A 7,593-nucleotide genomic window follows, 5' to 3' on the forward strand; every position below is an offset into this window, starting at 1 on the left:
TGTGTGTGTGTGTGTGTGTGTGTATTATAAGGAACACACATAAGTACAACAGAACATATGCTCTAGCAGAGTCAAACCCATGATCTTGGTGTTGCTAACACCTTGCTCTGCTCTAAATATGTATATATACTGTGTGTGTGTGTGTGTGTGTGTGTGTGTGTGTGTGTGTGTGTGAGAGAGAGAGAGAGAGAGAGAGAGAGAGAGAGAGAGAAAAAGAAAGCTTTACCCACTGCCCTTGCACAGGCAGTGCTGGAGAAATGATTTGACAAATAAGCAGTGTGATCAATAAAAGCAAATGCAAAAAGCCAGGCTTAGATTGTGGTGAGATTAATGAAGACAAAACCTGTACAATACTCCCCACAAACTAAGTACCTAAATAAATTGAACATTAACTACAGTGGCTACAAATATGTACTCTGTTCCTAAATTTAGGCCTATGCAGGAAAGTACTCGGAAAACCGAAGTGTTTGAATGCCAACTGTTTGGCATCAGCCTCCGAAGCTGCATTTCTAAACTTCCTAATGTGAAGCAGATGAGCAGACAGAAAGCAACCTTTGACTGGCCATGAGCGGAGCATGCCCCGAGCATGTGTACCACTGCACACAGGCCATGCCGAGTGCTTGTCCTGGCTTGCCCTGCAGGTTACACCAGCTTCACAGATGAGTCCAGGACCCCAGTGCTTTAGCAGAGTAATCTCCCAGCCCAGGCTCAGAAGGGGGCATTAACCAGGAAAGCAAGACTCTTCCCCAGCCAGGGACCAGCCACTTGAGTGCCAATACTCACATTAAGATGGTGCGGTGAAATGCTGCACTCCAAGGTATGAAGTTGATGAATAAACATGATGTGAGAAAACAAGTGTCAAATGTTATTTTCCACTGTGCTATAGGAGTTAAGAGTGATGCCACTGTTATTGATATACATAATCCTAAAAATTATAGTGATGTCATAACAATAAAATAATAAGGCATATGCATTAAAAAATACATTTGAACTTCGACCTTTGTGTTAAAAAACAATAATTCAGTCAGTTTAATACATTTTTGATGTACCAGGTATTAATATTAGATGCCACACAATCAGTTTTCTGAAGAGTTTTTCCAGCGCCTACAAACAGAGCACTCCAGCATGACGTACACCTTATGATGTTGTTATTATTATTGTTAACAGTGCTATTATTAATAGCTGGGCTTTGGGCTTTGTGTAGACTGAGAGTGGTGACCGTGGCAACAGATGCTGTGGGGTGGGTTTTTTCGACGCCCACCACACGAGGCTGAGGTTGGAGCATTGGCAAGCCAGCTGCTCACCACAGTCATCCTGGCACTGGTCCTTGCAAGGTACACACACAGACACACATAGACATGCGCTCTAGTGCAGACATAAACCACACACTCACTGAGTGTTCGTCTCACACTTAAACTCGCACCTTCACACGCACACTGATCAACAGAATATTCCGAACATTAACAAATATGCACATAAACATGGAGAAGCACAAACATGCACACACACAGCACACTCATCCTTAATGATGCTCTAATTAACCCACACAAACTCACATTGAGACACATGCATAGGCAGACATAAACATACACACACACATACACACATTTTCCATTTACCGTGTATATTAAGAGGTGGTGGAGACAGTTCATTCCAGGCAAGTTGGGAGTGTGCTTTGCCACCCGGTCCCCAGACCCAGAATGTAGCTGGGCACCATTCCTCACTTTCCAAACCCACCGCAGCGTCCGCTCCCGACGCTTTTACGCCCCTCACAGGGCAGATGGGAGCCTGCCGTTCCCACTCACTCCCTCTGATTCTCTTCTCCGATCCCTCGCTTTGCCAAGAGAACTGCACTTTGTTCCTTCAATATGAAAGCAACTTATTCTTTCCATTTGGGATTTTGACCACGGAACCAGCCCAATCACAGCGTCTCTGCAGCTTTTGGGCCGCTCCCTGCCTCACTTTTTTTTTTCTTTCTTTTTTTTATTCTTGCTGCTATTTTTGGGTCTTCCACAGGGAAAGGAAGATTAGGAGAGAGGGAGTGTGAGTGAAAGTGAGGGTGGTAGAAAGTCAGTGGGGACAGAGGGTGGGTGAGGTGGGGGGGGCAGCAGCACCAAGTGCCAAGAAAAGTAGGAAAGGAGAGTTCCTTACGAAGACACAGGAGACGCTGTCAACACATATACACAGAGCTCAATATAGACTGACACCGTTCCATGCATGCCTCTGCTTCACACACTCAAACAAACACAATCACACTCACACACACACACCTCTGCTTCACACTCATACACACACGTAGAGAAGTGTCCTCACCCTGTCCTAACCTCTCTGCTCACACACCATCTCTTGCTTAACCTCCACCATGTTTTACTCATGTTGCTACTTTGAATCCTCTCTCTCTCTTCTCTTTCTCCCTCCTTCCTCACAGGCTGGGTGTTATATGCTGTCTTGGCATAGTGCCTGAAATGGGTCAAATATAACTCTGGAATTCCTCTCATGCAGTCTCTCTTCCTTACTGACTTACCATGGCCCCTCTTTCTTATACATTCACACTCACACATACATAAAAAGTCAGTCTTTCCTGGGGGTTACAATAGACTTTATTTACACTTAACTGAGTAGTAAGAGGGCACCCGACAGTACCACTTCTGAAAAATGTACTTAAAATATTTGTATGTGTGTTGCCTGTTTTCACTATCCTATAGCTATGCAGAATATTCTGCAATATACATTTTCTTTCTAACCACATGTTCATTAACACTATACTGCCATTCTACATTCAACCTGAATACAAAAGGATGTTTATCAGCTTGAAACATCATCTCCAGTATAATAGCAATACTCCTGAAACATTTAAGCACCAAGACAAATTCAACATGAACCACAAGACCTCTTTTTTCTTCTTAACGTTCATTTCTTTCTTTCTTTAGTCCTTTCTATTATCCTTTCTTGTTTTCAGCATTCTCTTGGTTTTTGCATTCTCTCTTTTTCCCATTTTGACCTCCTAACTCCCTTTCACTCTTTTTCTCCTCATCTCTCTATCCTGTCTTCCCCAGAGCCAGAGTGTGTTAATCCTATTACAAATGTGTGAATACCAGCTGGGACAAGGGGAAGGAGAGGGACAGGACAGTGAACCATGAGTGTGTGTGTGTGTGTGTGTGTGTGTGTGTGTGTGTGTGTGTGTGTGTGTGTGTGTGTGTGTGTGTGTGTGTGTGTGTGTGTGTGTGTGTGTGTGTGACAGGACAGTGAACCATGTGTGTGTATGTGTTGGTGGGGAGGATGTATTTTGTGAGAATCAAATGTCTTCATGATGACAGAAAGTGTGTTAAAAAGGTGATAGTATTTGGCATCATTTTTCTGCTTTTGTTCATTAAGGTTAATATTACTCCACAAAGTTATTAAAACAAGTGCTAAAAGTTTGCATAGACTTTGGAACCTTTCTCCAGTTTGGTGAATGTGCTTCTGGGAGAGGGGCATGGACTATAGTTCATAGTTCAGAACTGTAAATAAGTGAGTATGTGCGTGTGTGTGTGAGTGTTTGTGTGTGTGTGTGTGTGTGTGTGTGTGTGTGTGTGTGTGTGTGTGTGTGTGTGTGTGTGTGTGTGTGCGTGTATGTGTGTGTGTGTGTATGTGTGTGTGTGTGTGTGTGCATGCGTGCTAAATCAGAAGTAAGTGCTAAGAGGTGAGTGAAGCAGACAGCAGAGAGACAGGCCAAATGTGTTTCCTGAAGGCTTCAAGGACCAAGAAAACAAATAAGTCACAATGAGTCCATTCACACTCTTTTTTGCTGTCTTTCTCTCTCCCTCTGCTTGTTTCTTTTTCTCTTTCTCTCTCCTGCCTCTTCTTACATTTTCCCTACCTACACACAAACACACCCTCTCTCCCTCTCGCTTCCATTTTGGACTTTGCTTTATCTTTTACACTCTCACTAGTTTGTCCCCACCCCTTTATGTCTTTCTCTCCCTGACCCTCTTTCCTAATCCCTTATTCTCCTGAGGCTTCTTCACCCTCTCCCACACCTCACCCCACACCACCCGACTTCCCCTCTCTCCCTCAATCTGACACTCACTTCCCCTATGTCTCTCTTCCCCTCTCTCTCTGTTTTTCCTACTCTCAGGCCAATCTCAGAAGTCTCGAAAAGACCTCAATTTCCAGTTTATCTTGTTTTTAGCAAAAAGATGGATAAAAGAAAAGAAGATGGAGATACTGAATCAGGAGTCAAGAGGTGGGCTGCCAACCATGGCACCTTGAAACATCTTCATAATGCTTTGTATTACACACACATACACACACACACACACACACACACACACAAAAGAAAACCTGCCACCAGGAGAACACAAAGCACCCTTTGTGTGTGCACGAGTGTTTGGATTCTGAATGCATATGTGTGGACATGTATTTTGGTGCCCCTTTACAGGGTCAATGGGTGCCATTTAAGACCTATAGTCATGTATGGGAGTTGGCTGAGGAGGGGCACTTTCCCTATTGGACCCCAATCACATTACCATTAGATTTCCTTAATCAGATCCTCTTAAAGTGCAGTGCAGAGCTCATGATCTGATCTCGCTCCCTGCTCCCTGCAGAGCCCTCTGTTTACTGGGCACCATCTCAACCTGCAAATCTAGGTCACCAGTTTAATCAAGTTTATCTGCTTCTTCAGTGACTGACTGATCTTTAGGCATCACCCTTGGCAATCTTGGTTTAATCTAGTCCGACCGGCATTAGAGCGTTAGCTCTGTGATCAGTCCGTCACAATCGCTCATCAGTTCAGCACTGGGAAAGCAACTCACTGGACGTGGCTTCAGAAGCCCACTTAAGTTGAGACTTAGACATGTTGCTCTTAGTGACTGGCAGTGGTGATAAGCAGATAAATGGGGGATTGATTCATGCTGATATGTATTGTCTGTCTTCCTTTGTTGTATTAGCAGCTCAGTTTACTGACTCAGGTAAAACGCCTGCACAATTTCTGAATGCGTTCACTTTGTGTCTGGACATTTGGTTCAAAAGCAAGGCAGCTCTCAAAGGTTAGCCAACTTTTACATCCATCAAGGAGTTAATTTAATCATTTAATTTAATTACTCTCAGTTTATGATATGTGAGTAGACATGTATATTAGCCTGAAGCACATATATGATCATAATACTTGTCTGCTTAGATCAATTATGCATTATTTATTTTATTTTAGTAAGATTTAACAAAGTTAAACTTCTGAGAGTATCAAACCTAGGATTTGAATAAACTGTGTAAGGAATGCTTTATACAATGTTTTTCATGCAAATCAAGTTGAGTAATAAAATTGCATATTTTAATTAGCAAATCTAAATATTACAATTACATGTTAAATTTGAATTAAAATAGTACAAAAGCAAACATTAGGAAATTTGCTTGGATGAGCTGTTTCTTTATTGCAGTCTCTGCGTTTTTTGTGGACATATTTTATAAGATATTTAAAAAATATTACTTTTCCAAGTTTGATATTTTATTTAAATGGATTAGGAACACTCTTTCTTGACCCTTGACTGTTGCTTGCTGTTAATATTCTTTACAGTGTTTGATGTGTAGTTTTGTAACAGCTCTATTTCAGACTATCCCCTCATACCCCAGGTGATCAATCTTATTGACTACTCTTTAGTCTTCTCTTGTCCTTTGGGAAACTTGAGGCAGTTTATCTTCAATTACAGCCAGCCCACTACAATGTTTGGATGCACCATGGTTTTCACGTTAAAATCCAGAATTACTGTAGTTGGTGATAATGTTGAAACTGTTGACTGCTGGGAGAAAAAAAAAGTTCAGCCAATCCTGGCCTCACTCCTGTTCAGACATGTCACAGATCTTGAAGGTACCTCAGTAGTGGAGCCTCCACAGAGTGGTGTCTTTCTGCCAGTGCTGTGCAGACAGTCTGGGACATGTCATACACTGGGCCACAGAAGAAAGCTCATCAGTGGGTGGAAGGACAGGCTCTTCTCTTTTTTAGACTCGCTCTCTCTTGTTCTCATTCCTGTCTCATCTATATCTCTCCCCTTCTTGTTCTCATTCCTGTCTCATCTATATATCTCCCCTTCGTGTTCTCATTCCTGTCTCATCTATATCTCTTCCCTTCTTGTTCTCATTCCTGTCTCATCTATAGTTCTCCCCTTCTTGTTCTCATTCCTGTCTCATCTATATCTCTCCCCTTCTTGTTCTCATTCCTGTCTCATCTATATTGCTCCCCTTCTTGTTCTCATTCCTTTCTCATCTATATCGCTCCCCATCTTGTTCTCATTCCTGTCCCATCTATATCTCTCCTACTTTATTTTTCTGCTACTGTGTCTGTCTGTCTTTCTGATTAGGGATGGCAAGGTTGCCCCACAAAAGAGAGGAGAGAAAAAAAACATCAAAACATCAAAAAAGAAGGCCAGAAACCATATTAGGCCACTCATGTAGAAAACAAATGGCTACAAAGGGCCTACCGTGTCAGATTCACATTGACATCAGCTGGCTTTTATGTTAACTTCCTTTTGGTTTTCAAACCTTCAGTATGAACTAACCCAAAATTCTCATCCAAAATTGCTGATACAATCCCAGTGCAGGCCAATGTTAATTCTCAAGATTTCTTTATAAAATGTTAGTCACTGAGAAGACATGTGTGCTTAAACTCCTGTGTATGAGTTTGTGTCTGAGAGTGGGAGATAGATGAACATTAACACTGTTTTGTTCATTTGGTATTGATGTGCAAACGCTTCAGAGATGCCACTGTGTTTATGCTGCAGATGGAGAAAGGCGGAGGTGAACGAGGGAAATGGAAGTGGGTCAGTGGAGAAGGCCACCGACCGTCACCAATTTTTTTTTTCCTTTTCCATTCAACCTCCTTTGCTCTACTCTTCCATCAGGGGTGGAATTGTTTTGAGCTGTCATATGCATGCTCAGCATGGTATGCATATATAACACTGACACAGGGCTAATACAGTACAAAGCTAATACAGGCAAACAAACCTGCTATGCTCCTAGAAAGAGCCATCACTTGTGAAAAATACACACAGTAATACTTTGAATTTGTATTAAAATGCTGATCAGTAATTAGCCTATTATGAGTAAAGACTGATGAGTAAAATGAGCTACTCTGAATAGGTTAGCATGAACTACACTCTTGTTAATAGGTTAATTGATAAAAAAAATAAATAAATAAACGATGGAGTCTATTAATCATATGTTGTATTCATGATGTACTTTGCTCTGGGTAAAACCTCCCCATTGTCTTCAGCAACGAGTTTTGATTTTAATTAACTGGTAGACCTCTAACAGTGAATTCCAAACCTTATCCCATACACCCAACGCCTACCAAGAAAATCAATTATTATACAGTTTATCTAAAACACTTAAAAGGCCACAAGCTACCTTTATTTAACAGGAATAATGTGAGTCAGTCGGTAGGCGTTGAAGGATGTTAACATTATTGCATAATTTCAAAGTAGTGCACTGTGCCAGCCTGCCTGTTGGTGTAGAAGAGCACATTATAGACTACATATGGTCAGAACTGTCATCTGCAGTCATATCCTGTGCAATTCATATTTCTGATCTGGTCTAGTGAGCTGCTGGTCGTTTAAGGGGTTG

General features: G+C 41.8%; 1 long non-coding RNA gene across 1 annotated transcript; it reads left to right on the forward strand.

The window, feature by feature from the left end:
- The first annotated feature begins 553 nt into the window (after nucleotides 1-553).
- On the forward strand, nucleotides 554-7,171 carry LOC118241934 (uncharacterized). The gene is made up of 4 exons (XR_014117045.1): nucleotides 554-817; nucleotides 1,205-1,334; nucleotides 4,118-4,225; nucleotides 6,753-7,171. It is a non-coding gene; the product is annotated as an uncharacterized LOC118241934 (long non-coding RNA).
- The last annotated feature ends 422 nt before the right edge of the window (nucleotides 7,172-7,593 follow it).

Source organism: Electrophorus electricus, chromosome 2, assembly GCF_041902795.1.
Source record: "Electrophorus electricus isolate QZ-2024a chromosome 2, ASM4190279v1, whole genome shotgun sequence".
Classification (NCBI taxonomy): Eukaryota; Metazoa; Chordata; class Actinopteri; order Gymnotiformes; family Gymnotidae; genus Electrophorus; species Electrophorus electricus.